The sequence below is a fragment of the Schistocerca piceifrons genome, chromosome 1 (assembly GCF_021461385.2).
Source record: "Schistocerca piceifrons isolate TAMUIC-IGC-003096 chromosome 1, iqSchPice1.1, whole genome shotgun sequence".
Lineage (NCBI taxonomy): Eukaryota > Metazoa > Arthropoda > Insecta > Orthoptera > Acrididae > Schistocerca > Schistocerca piceifrons.
The window spans coordinates 335,980,029-335,997,203 of record NC_060138.1 but is presented as its reverse complement, the minus strand read 5'-3'; the positions used below and the strand labels follow the sequence as shown (position 1 = coordinate 335,997,203).

The 17,175-nt window shown below is 44.9% G+C and overlaps 1 non-coding gene across 1 annotated transcript; it reads right to left on the bottom strand.

Moving 5' to 3' along the window:
* Positions 1-8,640: 8,640 nt before the first annotated feature.
* LOC124721827 lies at positions 8,641-8,776 on the bottom strand. The gene has a single exon (XR_007006398.1). It is a non-coding gene; the product is annotated as a U4atac minor spliceosomal RNA (small nuclear RNA).
* Positions 8,777-17,175: the final 8,399 nt, after the last annotated feature.

Here is a 17,175-nt window from a genome sequence, read left to right as displayed (position 1 = left end):
CTCACAATTGCATACAACACTGTTATGTTCACGGTTAACATCTACTAGGTTCTGAGGGTACTGCACAGGTGCCGTTCGTGGCCATACACACAAATCAAAAAAAGGTTTGCATCACCTCAGTTCCGAGAGTTCCGGAACCTGTACAGAAAACTGGAATAGAGATCAACATAAACATCGTTTCCGCCCTTTTTATTGCTCATGACAACCACACATTGCATGTTGTACCAGCATACAGCGAGACTATCAGAGGTGGTGATCCTGATTGCTGTACTCACCGCTACCTCTAATAACCAATAGCACGTTCTCTTGCATGATGCATGCCTATATTCGTCGTGGCATACTATCCAAAAGTTCATCAAGACACTTTTGGTTCAGATTGTCCGACTCCTCAACGGCGATTCGACGTAGATCCCTCAGAGTGGTTGGTGGGTCACGTTGTCCATAAACAGCCCTTTGCAGTCTATCCCAGGCATTGTCGATAGGGTTCATGTCTGGAGAACATGCTGGCCACTCTAGTCGAGCGATGTTGTTATCCTGAAAGAAGTCATTCACAACATCTGCACGATGGGGGTGCGAACTGTCGTCCATGAAGACGAATGCCTCGCCAATATGCTGCCGATATTGTTACACTGTCCGTCGGAGGGTGGCGCTCACGTATCGTACAGCCGTTGCGGCGCCTTTCATGGCCACCAGCGGCGTACGTCGGCCCCACATAGTGCCACGTCAAAACAGCAGGGAACCTACACCTTCCTGCACTCGCTGGCCAGTGTGTCTAAGGCGTTCAGCCTGACCGGATTGCCTCCAAACACATCTCCGAAGATTGTCTCGTTGAAGCCATATACGACACTCATCGGTGAAGAGAGTGTTATGCCAATGCTGAGCGGTCCATTCGGCAAGTTGTTGGACCCATCTGTACCACGCTGCATGGTGTCGTGTTTGCAGAGATAGACCACGCCATGGACATCGGGAATGAAGTTGCGCATCATGCAGCCTATTGCGCACAGTTTGAGCCGTAACACGACGTCCTGTGGCTGCACGAAAAGCATTATTCAACGTGGTGGCGTTGCTGTCAAGGTACCTCCGAGCCATAATCCGTAGTTGGCTGTCATCCACTCCAGTAGTAGCCCTTGGGCAGCCTGAGCGAGGCATGTCATCGACAGTTCCTGTCTATCTGTACCTCCTCCATGTTGAACAACATTGCTTTGGTTCACTCCAAGACGATTGGACACTTCCCTTGGTCAGAGCCCTTCCTGGCACAAAGTAACAACGCGGACGAGATCGAACAGCGCTATTCACTGTCTAGGTATGGTTGAACTACAGACAGTATGAGCCGTGTACCTCTTTCCTGGTGGAATGACTGGAGATGATCGGCTGTCGGACCCCCTCCGTGTAATAGGCGCTGCTCATGCATGATTGTGTACATCTTGGGGCGCGTTTAGTGACATCTCTGAACAGTCAAAGGGACTGTGTATGTGATACAACATACACAGTCAACGTCTATCTTCACGAGTTCTGGGAAGCGATGTGATGTAAAACTTTTTTTGATGTGTGTATAACGACGATAGCTACAGTCTCAGCTGACATCAGCGTTTATGTTCCAGCATGTCTTTCTCGCGGTGTTTCGATATTTTTGTCCAACCCTGTACCTTTCGCTGTGGAATGTGCTGTGGCTTGCGGAGAATGTATGTATATGTAGACACCACAGAGAGAGGTTAAAAGTATATTGTTACTGTAGGAAACCAGAGAGAAAGGAGACGAGCTGAACTCAAACATAACTGATCCAAACAGAAGAAAGGAAGATTAGATTTTAACGTCCTGTGCACTGAGAGGCCGCTGTAGACAGACCACTGGTTTGGATTGAGGAAGGATGGGGATAGGAGTAGCTCGTATTCTTTTCAAAGAAAATATCGTGGCATTAAACGATTCAGAGAAACCCAGAATGACCTAAACTGTTGTTGTCAAAATTCTTATCGATATGTGGCCGAATTATCAATATGTAAACCACCAATGACATGAAATAAAGCAGACATCAATAAAGGATGCATAACACACTTCCTTCTCATCCTCAGTACCTTATCAGTTTAGGAAAGCAGCTTGTACCTCTAGCACATAAAAAGTTTTCTCATTCAGCAGTCAACACAGCAACTTCAGGGATCCTATTTGTAACAGCGGCCGAAATGTTAGAGATTTTTACGTATTTACAGTACGGTCACATATCCATAATAATTTTATTGACAGTGACAACTGCCGCGGAAGGCTACGTTTGCTCAGAATCGGTCGTTCATTAACAACACTGCTGCCAGACTTCAAATACGGAGCGCGTACGCAGACGGTGCGGGCTTAGTGCAGAGTAAGGAGACGCTGAAGTGCAAAGCGTGGCGTCCTTGGCTTTGTACTGCGGAGCATGGCACGGCACGGGGGCAGCGCGTGCCTGTCCATTCTGTATCGTCTCCGCGGGTCAGCGGGTCAGCCGGCGGTCGTGCGCCCCTCCACAGATAGTTCGTTGGCTGCGTCTCAATTGCCGAGGCCTTCCTGTTTTTTTGCCGGCCCTGCGGAACTGAGAGGTCATTCACATCGTGGATCGGAAGCCTCACGTAGGGGAGGGATGGGATAAAGAGGAAAAGAAAAGAATTTTATGTCCCATTGCAGTCCATGGAATTTAGGCGGATCCCTAACTCGAGTAGCACGAGCATGAGGCAGGAATCATCCCAACATTTCCCTTCGCTGGTAAAATTTAGCGTAGGTTAGACGGCGATTTCAGAAATACATTGGTGGGTCATGATACCCTATATCCGGACACCTGGCTGAAAATGGGTTACAAGTTAGTGGCGCCCTCCAGCGGTAATGCTGGGATTCAGTACGGTGTTGGCCCACCCTTAGCCTTGATGACAGCTTCCACTTTCGCAGACATACGTTCATTCAGCTCCTGGATCGTTTCTTGGGGAAAGACAGCCCATTCTTCACATCCCAAAGGTGTCCTATAGGATTCAGGTCAAGACTCTGTGCAGGCCAGTCCATTACAGGGATGTTATTGTAGTGTAACCACTCCGCCACAGGCCGTACATTATGAACAGCTGCAGGATCGTGTTGAAAGATACAATCACCATCCCCGAATTGTTCTTCACCAGTGGAAAGCAAGAAGGTGCTTAAAATATCAGTGTAGGCATGTGCTGTGATAGTGCCAAGCAAAACAACAAGTGGTGCAAGCCCTCTACCACACAATAACACCACCACCTCCGAATTTTCCTTTTGGCACTACACACACTGGCAGGTGACGTTCACTAGGCATTCGGCATACCCACACCCTTGCATCGGATCACCACATTGTGTACAGTGATTCGTCACTCCACACAGCGTTTTTGCACGGTCCAATGTTTACGCTCCTTACAGCAAGTGAGGCGTCGTTTGGTATTTACTGGAGTGATGTGTGGCTTATGAGCAGCCACTCGACCACGAAATCGAAGTTTTCTCACCTCCTGCCTGACTGTCGTAGTACTTGCAGTGGATCCTGATGCAGTTTGGAATTCCTGTGTGATGGTCTGAATAGATGTCTGTCTATTACACGTTACAACCCTCTTCAACTGTCGGCGGTCTCTGTAAGTCAACAGACGAGGTCGGCCTGTACGCTTTTGTGCTGTACGTGTCCCTTCACGTTTTCACTTCGCTATCATATCGGAAACAGTGGACCTAGGGATGCTTAGGAGTGTGGAAATCTCGCGTACAGACTTATGACACAAGTGACACCCAATCTCCTGACCACGTTCGAAGTCCGTGAGTTTCGCGAAGGGCCATATTCTGCTCTGTCACGATGTCTAATGGCTACTGAGCTCGCTGATATGGAGTACCTGGCAGTAGGTGGCAGCACAATGCACCTAATATGAAAAACTTCCAAGCTGTTCGACTGCTCGGGCGCTGCGGTCGTGAGCATCTGTGGGAAGTGATTGAAGCATGGCAAAACTACAAGTATGTCGACAAGATATCGGACGTCCGCGCCTCATCACGAACGTGGAGGTCAGAGGCTTGGCTCTCTGTAAAGCAGAGTAAGTGGCGATCTGTGGAAGATATGACGACAGAGTACATTATTGTTGCAGACACAAGTGTTTTGAAGCGCACCATTCAGCGTACATTACTGACCGTGGGTCTCCGTAGGAGACGACCCCTTCGTCTTGTCGTGTTGGCCAAAGGACTACTTCAGTTATCATTGTAGCGGGCACGGGATTATTGAAATATGATCGTCGATGAATAGAAACGTTTCGCCTGATCGTTTCTTGTTACACTAGCTCTATGATTGTGTCCGTATACGCCGCCATCCAGCGAACTTCTGCTCGAAACATGTATGGGTTACGGCAGACGTCGGCGGATGCAGTATTATGCTATTGGGGGACATTCAGTTGGTCTTCTGTGGGATCTGCGCTACTAATCGAAGTCACCATGACTGCTATGGGCTATGCGACAATTGTTGCTGACCACCTTCCTCCATTCGTGCTTGATATTTTCCCTGACAGCGATGGAGTCATCTTCCAGCAGGATAAAAGAGCGTGTTACCAGGCGAGAAGCGTGCTACAGTGGTTTGAAGAGCATGAATGCGAAGTCACGGTAAAGGACTGGCCACCAGATTCATGTGACCTGATTCCTGTAGAACGCATGTGTTATGCCACTGGTCGCCGTAATTTATGGGAAATTCGAGATCTTCGGGCAGAAATCTGGCTCCATTGTTGTTGTTGTTGTGGTCTTCAGTCTAAAACTAGTTTGCTGCAGCTATCCATGCTACTCTATTCTATGCGAGCCTTTTCATCTCCGAATAACTACTACAACCTAAATTCTTCTGAATCCACTTACTGTATTCATCTCCTGATCTCCCGCTACGATTTTTTCACCCCAAACTTCCCTCCAGTACTACAATCATGATTCCTCGATGTTTAGAATGTGTCCTATCGACCTATACCATCTCCTTGTCAGCTTGTGCTCTCTTTTTGTCTAAACTATTTATTGTCCATGTTTCACTTTCACATGTGGTTACACTCCATACAAATACTTTCAGAAGAGACTTCCTGACTCTTAAAAGTATATTCAACGTTAGCAAATTCTCTTCCTCAGATACGCTTTTCTTGCCAATGCCAGTCTACATTTTATATTCTCTCTACTTCAGCCATCATATTTTTCCTTCCAAATAGCAAAACTCATCTACTGCTTTAAGTGTCTATTCCTATCTAATTCCCTCAGACTCACCTGACTGCATTTCATTATCCTCGTTTTGCTTTTGTTGATGCTCATCTTATATCATCCTTCCAGGATACTGTCCATTCCTTTCAACTGTTCTTCCAATTACAATGTCATCGGCAAACCTCAAAGTTGAAATTTCTTCCGTTTTAATTCACAGTTCATAACTAATAAATTGTGGTCTGAATCCACTGCTGTCTCTGGAAATGTCATACAATTTAAAATCTGATTTCGTAATCTTTGTCTTACTATTAAATAATCAATGTGAAATCTTCCGGTGTCTCCAGGTCTCTTCCACGTTTACAAGATTCTTTCATGATTCTCAAACCAGGTGTTAGAGATAAATATACTGTGCTTAGTGCAAAATTCTACCAGGCGGTTCTGTCTTTCATTTCTTTTCCGCAGTCCATATTCACCTACTATTTTTCCATCTCTTCTTTTTCCTACTATCGAATTCCAGCCACCCATTACTATTAAATTTTCGTTTTTCTCAATACGGCATCCTCCTGGTTGCTCCGCTCGGGGATCCGAATGGGGGAGTATTTTACCTACCACTACAGCAAGGCTTGTTTCCATATACCTGTTGAAACCTACGAAAGACATGTCGAATCCTATCTATGCAGAATCGCGGCTGTCTTGCCTTCACAAGGTGGACCAGCTACCTGTCTCCCAGTACACAAAGGAAGCAAAAAATGGAGTGATGTAAAAGTAAAGCAAAGCTAACATTCCCACCGAAAAATGTTTGTTTCCAGATTTCCTGCGATACTTCGCCTCATGCCTTCCTCTAGTCGGATAACATTCCGTGTTCCCTTTAGCTTGATAACGTTTATCCATTTGAGAAATGTTCTGACGGAGCCATTCCCCATGTTCGTCATTAACGGTATGATGCCAGGCTTATACGGGAAGAAGTAGAAATGATCATTCCAGAAATATGATTTAAGTGACATGTTACATCCCGTGGTATGGTATTACTTCTTTTTGTACGATGTGACGGTAGATTTTGGTCTCATGGCTGCTTAAAAAGTTCCTGCAGACGTTTGTGTGAGACAGCGATGTCATTTTTCAACATAACTCTACAAATCAAATAAAACATCACACATAAATTCCGTAATTTGCGCCCTGCTTGTATCATTTCCTTTATTTTTGCTTCATTAATACTTGGAAAAATTCTCTCACAAGTACATGCATCCACGTGAAGTTTTGGACGAGACTCAGCTTAATGTGAAGCAGAGAAACGTAAACATTTTTGGCGTCAACAAAATGAGTGTTTACCATATCCTTGTGACCAGGAAGCAATTCATTCCGAGCAGACTATTTTACACACAGTACTGATTTTTTGTGTTTCTGCTGCCCTATTCACATAGGTAGAGCAGTACTTTATATATCCGAGTTGCACGTCGAGAAGAATTGCAATTACTTTTAGATCTCCACTCTACATGATTTATATTTCTCACAATGGATAAATAAGAGTAGCAGTTTGAAGTTTTCTTATGTCTCCTACAGATTTCGGAACAGAAGGAAATTTGTTCCCATTATGGAGACGTGCTGGTTTCATAGTAGCTTCATTGTAATCTTGAACAAGCTGCGATCTTGGGCTGTTGTTCGAGCGCCTGCCGGGGTGGCCAAACGGTTCTAGGCGCTACAGTCTGGAACCGCGCGACCGCTACGGTCGCAGGTTCGAATCCTGCCTCGGCCATGGATGTGTGTGATGTCCTTAGGTTCTTTAGGTAGTGCTCAGAGCCATTTTTTTGTTGTTCGAGTGGAGAAAGCCGGTCTAGCGACTGGTCCGTCGGGGGCGGGGGTCTTTGACTGGCCAGACATATCTTCCCCTTGGATCAGTACGTTCGAGTAACGATGAAGTGTTTTCTCCTGAAAGGGCCGTTACAAAATCGATGTCTTTCCCCCCTCCCCCTCCCCCTCAACCTCCCATTCTCGACTCGAAGAAGATTTTTAATGAACACAGAAACCATGGGAAGAGTCTAGGGTGCTGTAATCTATCTGAATTAGTTATAATTAAACAAAAGACTAGTGTTAAAGGTAAATGTATATTGTATGAATATCATGTAATATTTCAGTACTTTTCAACAATGGGGACCGACATCACTTGTGAGGGACCTGGCGAACGCCGATTGGCTCAGTTCAAAATCGTGCAGTCGATTGTCAAGTGAAGCGCCCCAGTTTTGACTGCTATCTGGTAAAAGACATGCCCAAGGTGACTTCCCGATATTGGCTGAGTCATGTAAGTGCGGTAGCGGACATGGATGAGTACCTAGGCTTAGATGTGTAGATGGCCTGCTGGAGTTAAATTACCTGTTTCAACATTTCTAGCATGTTTCAGTTAGTACATGGTAGTAAATTAATTGCAATTAAATGTTAATGAATTTTTGATGTGCCTCATAGTACGAAAAAATCATCATAGCTTGTCAGTATGCGTGCTGAATTTTCTCGGAATGACTCCTGCTCTGACATGAAGAGCAGTGGCATTTCTTTCTTTCGTATCTACGTAGTAAAGCATAGTGGAGACCCTCTTATACGCTATTTAATTAGGTTATATTATGTTACAGACTTGTTGTTTCACTTGAAACATACATTAATTAACCCATAAATGAGCAAGCTGATGGAAAGTGCGGAAATAAAATGAAGACGTTTAGGTAATAAACGAACTGAGACTGTGAAAGCCAAAACGTAACCAACACCCAAAACTCATGTAACCAGACAAGTTTCATGTTAAAGACTTCAGCAATACGATTTAATTTAAATACTGCTCCTTGAAATTTATCCACTGCAGTTCCACGTTCAACCAAAAAGAAACTAAATTGGTACTAGTACTATTTGTAGAGGCATATTAACACGTAACTATTTCTCGATCTTTACCAGTATCTACGCTGTGACACGTTTCATTAAAGTCGATCAACCAAGTGGCATTGGACGGGAAATATCATACACTATGTATGGAAAAAATTGTAGCTATTTGATGGATTCTTTTCCTCTACAAAGGAATAATATATCGGTAAGTTAAATATGCTTCTTTCATCCAGGTCGGAAGGAGACTCTGGGAATGAAATCCGCCCGTAGTTTTCCTGATCAGAATCAGTAGTGGGATTTTGTAATAAATGTTTCTTTAATTGGTATCAGCATCCTACTAGTGTTTAATCATACACTGTTTTATTTTAATTATCGACTGTTGTCTAAGAAAGGATGTTTTTGTAGGTGATGCGTGTAGTCTTGTATTCCAACGTAGCTCTTGAACGCCTATAGTAAATTCAAACAAGTCTGGTACACAAGTTATATACTATTAGATAGAAATATTGTGATTATGTAGGCTTTCCCGGCGTAATAAGTCTTGAAAGTCTCTTCGGGTTTGATACCGGATCCTAACATCAACTTGACTCAATATTTCGGGGATCCAACTGGTCGCCATCTTCAGGAAAATGCTGCCTCTGCTGATGTGTCCCGCTGAGAACTGACCCCAGGTTTTTTTTTTGTAAATGGGTGTTAGCAGCAATGCTCTCACTAGACGTTCATTGGGCATTTTGCTCTCCCAGACAAGGATTGGACCCCAGGTTGCAAATCGACGTCCTATACAAGCCACCGTTCAGTACTCGGCGCATGCGCCGCCCATCACGGTTGCTGCCCTCCAAGACAGGGAGGTGGCGCCGCCCTTAGTGAAACACTGCTGGCAACGATATATCGCACTCAGGGCCGCACCGAAGAACGTTCAGTTTTGATGTGAGATAATACAGGATTCCACGTCTTGCTAAGAGGAAACCCATTGTCTCTGTTGATTAAATTAACAGCCAACCTAATTTCAAACGCCTCTTTATAGACACTGTTCCAAATAGCGGAAATGTTGGCAACTACCACAGTTACATCAAATTTCATACTGTGTCCCTCATTTAAGCAGTGTTCTGCTACTGCCGATTTTTCCGGCTGTTGTAGCCCCGTATGACGGCGATGTTCCACACACCTGTCATGCACTGTGCGAATCGAACGGCCAATGTAAGCTTTTCCACATTGAAACGGAATTTTGTACACACCGAGTTTCAAGTTGATTTTAGGATCTACATCTACATCCATACTCCGCAAGCCACCTGACGGTGTGTGGCAGAGGGTACCCTGAGTACCTCTATCGGTTCTCCCTTCTATTCCAGTCTCTTATTGTTCGTGGAAAGAAGATTTGTCGGTATGCTTCTGTGTGGGCTCTAATCTCTCTGATTTTATCCTCATGGTCTCTTCGCGAGATATACGTAGGAGGGAGCAATATACTGCTTGACTCTTCGGTGAAGGTATGTTCTCGAAACTTTAACAAAAGCCCGTACCGAGCTACTGAGCGTCTCTGCTGCAGAGTCTTCCACTGGAGTTTATCTATCATCTCCGTAACGCTTTCGCGATTACTAAATGATCCTGCAACGAAGCGCGCTGCTCTCCGTTGGATCTTCTCTCTCTCTTCTATCAACCCTATCTGGTACGGATCCCACACTGCTGAGCAGTATTCAAGCAGTGGGCAAACAAGCGTACTGTAACCGACTTCCTTTGTTTTCGGATTGCATTTCCTTAGGATTCTTCCAATGAATCTCAGTCTGGCATCTGCTTTACCGACGATCAACTTTATATGATCATTCCATTTTAAATCACTCCTAATGCGTACTCCCAGATAATTTATGGAATTAACTGCTTCCAGTTGCTGACCTGCTATTTTGTAGCTACATGATAAGGGATCCGGCAGCAAACCCGAAGAGACGTTCAAGAAAGAAATTTTATTTTGGTGAAATTATCCTAACTATCGCAGGGATCGGGCTGTGATTTGGTACCTCACGACGGAGGCACAAGTAAGGACAGTCGCTGCCTGACGCAGCAACGGATGAGAGACGTCGGCGTAGACACGTCCTCAAGAGATTTCATTCACCGCCGCTGCTGGAAGAGTGTACACGTCAGAGCGCAGGTCCGCTCAGACCACTCTGCAATCATCGCTTAAGACGACAGCGTCTCCTTACGTGATATCCAGCAGCGAGAGCTGTATTAGAAGTCTGAACTGTATCGAAATTACAGTCAGTTGCACGCTGAGAGACGACTACCATCTGTACTATATCAAGCGATAAGTTATATTTCGGCGACAGTAGCAAATACACAGACGTTTCTGTGGACATGGATTGTTCCAACTTATTTCAGATTGTTCAAGTTTTAGTAAAGTGATCTAAGATTTTATGTGTGTTGTAGTATCCACTCGATATCGTACAGTAGTAAATATAGACATGCTAGGACCCACTACAGTGCCGCCGTGAATATCCCAAATGTTTTTTCGTCCGGCACTACAGGGAGACAGCCGGCCCCTGTGGCCGAGGGGTTCTAGGCGCTTCAGTCCGGAACCGCCCTGCTGCTACGGTCGCAGGTTCGAATCCTGCCTCTGGCATGGGTGTGTGTGTTGTTATTAGGTTAGTCAGGTGTAAGTAGTTCTACGTCTAGGGGACTGATGACCTCAGATGTTAAGTCCCAAAGAGCTTAGAGCCATTTTGTACAGAGAGAGAGTGCAAAGTGGACACCATGTAAAGTTTTGGAGAATCGACTATACTAATGTCGAATCCACACTCTTCGTGAACGAAAATGCTGATCGGCAGCAATAAAAATGATAGTTACCCACTTGTGTTAACGTGCCACAGCAATGCCTCTGCGACGTGGTTACCGTCATCGCTGGCGGCGTAGTGTACCTGTGTATCGCAGTTTGAAGGCGATTGATATTGACCTTCAAGGGCAGTTTGCCAAACAGCAGTTGATCGGAGGCCCGAATGTTTTTCGTGGTTTGCACCTGAACTTCACTGGTGATGCACAGGTTGTGTTTGGAGGTTCGACATGGCTGACTTTGGCTGTTATTTGGGGCAATCACGCTGATTATGGTGGCCTTGAAGCTTTTCCAGATGCTAATATTCTGGCATGGAAAACTTGGAGTATTTCTGAAACAACTGGAATTCTGTCGAAAGTTCCTTATGGTACTCTTGTTCCAAGCAATAGGAATAGGTACAGGAACGGAAAGGGACTTAAAAGGTAAAGCATAACATAATATGTAAAAAAATGTTCTACTAGATTAATATTACAATGAACCTGTAAAACATTTCATTTACGATATTGTTTATACACACTCAGGCCATAAAATCTGCAACACCATTAAGCCAAGATGAAAAAGTTCAAATTTGCATGAAATGTACGACATACTTGGCTATACATATGATTAACATTTAAGCGAAACTGTACTTTGTGGGTTCATTTCCATCTATGTTTTATATATAAGGAAAGACTACGGAGCAGGTTTCTCATTCATAAAGCGCATTTCAATATTGATTGTGAAACGGTCCTGTTGTACTTCGTATAAGAAGGGGAAACGTCTACCAACACGTGTAAGTTTTCTACTGCAGCAGGATGTTGGCTTATAGAGATGGTAGTATATCGTTCTGCTATACTGCTGTTCACGGTGGTAGGGACCCCACCAAACTGTCATCCGATATGAAATCGATGGGTTCAGGGAGGCCACAGTCAACGCCATAGTGCCTTTCAAAGGCGCTGCGTGACTAGCACCCGAGAGGACAGTGCAGGATCGTAGAGCCTTGAGTCAGAAAGTGAGCTTGTTTACAGCAAGAGAATACCACGAATACGACGAATTTGGAGCACCAATGACCGTCACCAAGACGCCATTGCAGCGGCTTACTTGGTACAGCAGCAGAGAGAGATGTGCCGACGTTGATGCTTCCAATAGCAGGACTCAGGAATGGTGACACTTCCTCTTTTCAGATAAGTTCCAGTACTGCGTACAGCACTGCAATTAACGTATACGTGTGTGTAGGTTCTGAGAAGAACAAATATTGCCAGATTGCATTCGAGAACGTCACACGGCCACAACACCTGGCGTGAATATATGGGAGGCCATTGGCTACAAAACGCGATCATCTTTGTTTCGCATAACCCTTGATCTGGACAGCAGCCGTTAAGTTTCTGACGTGTTAAGGTTGTTGGCTGCGTACTATCTTCGAGACCTCCATAACGTTATCTTTCAGCGCGATAACGCAAGACTGTATGTTCTCTTGTTGCCCTGACCTATCTCGACACAGAATGTGTTAGACTGTTGCCCTGATCATCATGTGCTCCAGATGTTTCAGCAACTGAAAACATTTGGCAATAGATTGCCAAGAGGCTGGCGCCCTTCACTCATCAACAACTAAGATTTGATGTGCTATGACGTGTACACACAGCCTGCTTAGCTGGGTGGTAACAAGCTCACCTTCCATGCAAGCGGGCCTGGGTTCGAATCCCGGCCGATTCGGAGATATTCTCCTCTTGTGGACTGGGTGTTGTGTTGTCCACATCATTATTTCATCCTCTTCACCGGTGCGCAAGTCGCCCAATGTGGCGTCGAATGAAATAAGATTTGCACTTGGCGGCCGAACTTCCCCGGATGGGGCCTCGCGATCGACGATGCCATACGCTCACTTCCATTTTTCCATATACAAACATCAATAAAAATTTCGCGTCACCTCGATATGTCGTCCAGATATGTCGTTATTGTGGCTATTCCTGTACCGATCACCTCCTGACGTTTGTAAACATACATGCAGCTATCAAGAGCGCTCAAATGGATTTCAGTTGTAAGCACAGCACCATTCGGGACGCATTAGAAACGACTGAGTTGAGCGAACATCCAATATGGCACGATGGAGAATCGCGACCATAATCGGGTTCGCATCGTAACATTACGTGTAGAAAGCCTGTCAACCACGGAAATTGCTCGACGTCTACACCGTTGTAAAAGTGATGTGTCGGCTCCAATTGACAGGTAATGTTAAAGCATTGACCACATAGGCCGTCTACGTACGACAGATTCACATGATGATCGAAATCTATGACGTTTGAGTCAAAGAAATAGTGGGCTGAGTGCTCCAGAACTGTAGTTCTGTTGGGAGACGATTGCTTGATGCAAATCTCCACTCCCAACGACCATGATGAGCACCACGTCGTAAACCACAACACCCTGGATTCCGTTACAAGTGGGCAAGAAATCATGCAGAATGGACGACCCAGAATTTGCGTTGGCTGTTGTTTACAGACGAAACACGGACTTGTTTGTACCTTGATAATCGCAGATAATGTGTTTGGAGACAACCCAGTAATATTAAACACCTACAACACCATTACACCCCCACTCCCCCATCTACATCTACATCCATACTCCGAAAGCCACCTGACGGTGTGTCGTGGAGGGTACCTTGAGCACCTCTACCCGTTCTCCCTTCTATTCCAGTCTCGTATCGTTCGTGGAAAGAAAGATTGTCGGTATGCCTCTGTGTGGGCTCTAATCTCTCTGGTTTTATCCTTATGGTCTCTTCTCGAGATATACGTAGGAGGGAGCAATATACTGCTTGACTCCTCGGTGAAGGTATGTTCTCGAAACTTTAACAAAAGCCCGTACCAAGCTACTGAAAGTCTCTCTTGTAGAGTCTTCCACTGGAGTTTATCTATTATCTCTGTAACTCTTTCGCGATTACTAAATGATCCTGTAACGAAGCGGGCTGCTCTCCGTTGGATCTTCTCTATCTCTTCTATCAACCCTATCTGGTACGGACCCAACACCGGTGAGCAGTATTCAAGCAGTGGGCGGACAAGTGTACTGTAACCTACTTCCTTTGTTTTCGGACTGATTCTTCCACTGAATCCCAATTGAAACAAGGTTGGGGTGAAGTTCTGGGATGGCGTTACTTGTAGCCACCGTACACCTCTCGTGGTCGTCGAGGGCAATATCACAGCCCTGCAGTACAGGGGATTGTGCAAGAAAAAGAGGGACCTTATCACAATCATTTTGGTGGCAATTTCGTATTGATGGACGATAATTCGTGTGTTGATCGTGCTGTTCCCGTGAAAACTTTTCTTCAGCAAGCTAGTATCACCAGAATGGAGTGCCTTCACTAATCCTCGGACATGAACTCAATCGAACATTTATGGGATCGATTGAAAAGCTGTTGCTGGATGTCAACAGTGACCATGCGCGACTTACGCAGAATCGCTATTGAAGAATGTGACAGTTTGGGCCACGGCTGACTTGGTGACATCACAGCTGGTATGCCACGACGGATTCAAGCTTGCATCAGAGCAACGGGACGGTCCTTATCAGTGCTATGAGAAAACCCCCATGGCAAATGGACGATTTTGTAGTTACAATTTTTTTTTAGTTGATGATCTGTACACATTGCAAGTATATGTATGTACATGCCTCAGCCCCAGCTTTTGTCATCCGTGCCTGAATTTCGAAGTAAACGGGTGATACAAAGCTTTTGTTGGTGGTTGTTTAATTGAAGCACAGTGGAATGTTGTGACTGTGTCTCTCATTGAAGCTCAGTTCGAATCGACTCCCAGCTGAGTTAGAACTCTTTTGCTGGCAAAGGTGGCAGCCCTGTGTGTTAAATTTGATGCCCTGAATACCGCCAAACCATTTACAAATTTAGTCACATATTCTTCCTACTATACAGGGTGATTCAAAAAGAATACCACAACTTAAAAAATGTGTATTTAATGAAAGAAACATAATATAACCTTCTGTTATACATCAATACAAAGAGTATTTAAAAAGGTTTTTTTTCACTCAAAAACAAGTTCAGAGATGTTCAATATGGCCCCCTCCAGACACTCGAGCAATATCAACCCGATACTCCAACTCGATCCACACTCTCTGTAGCATATCAGGCGTAACAGTTTGAATAGCTGCTGTTATTTCTCGTTTCAAATCATCAATGGTGGCTGGGAGAGGTGGCCGAAACACCATATCCTTAACATACCCCCATAAGAAAAAATCGCAGGGGGTAAGATCAGGGCTTCTTGGAGGCCAGTGATGAAGTGCTCTGTCACGGGCTGCCTGGCGGCCGATCCATCGCCTCGGGTAGTTGACGTTCAGGTAGTTACGGACAGATAAGTGCCAATGTGGTGGCGCTCCATCCTGCTGAAATATGAATTGTTGTGCTTCTTGTTCGAGCTGAGGGAACAGCCAATTCTCTAACATCTCCAGATACTGTAGTCCAGTTACAGTAGCACCTTCGAAGAAAAAGGGACCAAAAACTTTATTGGCTGAAATGGCACAGAAAACGTTCACCTTAGGCGAGTCACGTTCATACTGAGTTGTTTCCCGCGGATTCTCAGTGCCCCATATACAGACATTGTGACGGTTGACTTTCCCGTTAGTGTGGAAAGTTGCTTCATCACTAAACACAATCTTTGAAACGAAAGATTCATCTGTTTCCATTTGAGCAAGGATAAAATCACAGAAATCGATTCTTTTAATCTTATCAGCTGCAGACAGTGCTTGAACCAATTTCAGACGATAAGGTTTCATAACTAACCTTTTTCGTAGGACTCTCCATACAGTTGATTGTGGAATTTGCAGCTCTCTGCTAGCTCTGCGAGTCGATTTTCCTGGGCAGCGAACAAATGCTTGCTGGATGCGTGCTACATTTTCATCACTCGTTCTCGGCCGTCCAGAACTTTTCCCTTTGCACAAACACCCATTCTCTGTAAACTGTTTATACCAACGTTTAATACACCGCCTACCAGGAGGTTTAACACCATACTTCGTTCGAAATGCATGCTGAACAACTGTCGTCGATTCACTTCTGCCGTACTCAATAACACAAAAAGCTTTCTGTTGAGCGGTCGACATCTTAACATCAACTGACGCTGACGCCTAGTCAACAGCGCCTCAAGCGAACAAATGTACAACTAAATGAAACTTTATAGCTCCCTTAATTCGCCGACAGATAGTGCTTAGCTCTGCCTTTTGTCGTTGCAGAGTTTTAAATTCCTAAAGTTGTGGCATTCTTTTTGAATCACCCTGTACTGTATATACACAATAAGCAAAAATTCGTTATTTGCTATCCTTCTCCGTGTCGCAGTTTCAATGGCCTGCAGTTTGTTAAAAATGCCGAATTTGCTGTGCGCTGTGCACAGTCAATTCCTTATGAAGTTCGGCCGTCCGCTATGGGCGAGCGGTTCTAGGCGCCTCAGTCCGGAACCACGCGGCTGCTGCGGTCGCAGGTTCGAATCCTGCCTCGGGCATGGTTGTGTGTGATGTCCTTAGGTTAGTTAGGTTCACTTAGTTCTAAGTCTAGGGGACTGATGAGCTCAGATGTTAAGTCCCATAGTGCTTAGAGCCATTTGAACCATCATAACGAAGTTCTAGTTCTCTTTACACCAGAACGGTATAAATTCACCCCGCGATGCATTTCTCCAGACACACATTATGGGATATAATAGTAACGTGACTGTCACAAAGAAAAATCAGGATGTTCGTCTAATTGGATTATTGGAACGGCATACAGAAACGTGTCATGATCGAGCTGCTACTGCACGGATAAACAGATTCGATCTTCCCAGGGTGAAGGAAGAGCGTTGCGCACTTAAAAAAGATATGGCGCACAGAACATCTGACACGAGGATAATATCTTTACAGTTCGAAGAACCAGAAATTTGTCTTGAATGTTTATGAAAGATTTCGAGTTATCAATGTGCTCATTCTGTCAGTAAGACTAACACTGTGGTCACCGTACATTCGCTGGCTGCGTTGTGAAATTACGGACGAATGTAAATTTATTTTCGCCAAGTTCATTGAGCATAGCGGCCGACAGTGTATTTTGAGACCTCTTTTTCTAGTGGTTAAGCAGAATTTCTGCAGTATCTACGAGAAAGCTTCAGTAAAACCTCGCTTTCATGTTGCCTATCTTGTCGGCACGTCAAATAGAGCGTGAGAAGGAGCTATAAACTGGGCGCCCGGTTGATTCGCTAAGTGCCACTTGTCATGAGATAGCTGCACGCTATAAAAATCCGCCGAAGGTCACTCGTGTCCCCAATGCCTTCGGAAAATAGGTGCCCCTGTGTTCCCAAGGTCCTTCACTGTTTTGGTTCCAATTAGGAGCGTGCTAGGTGACAGCT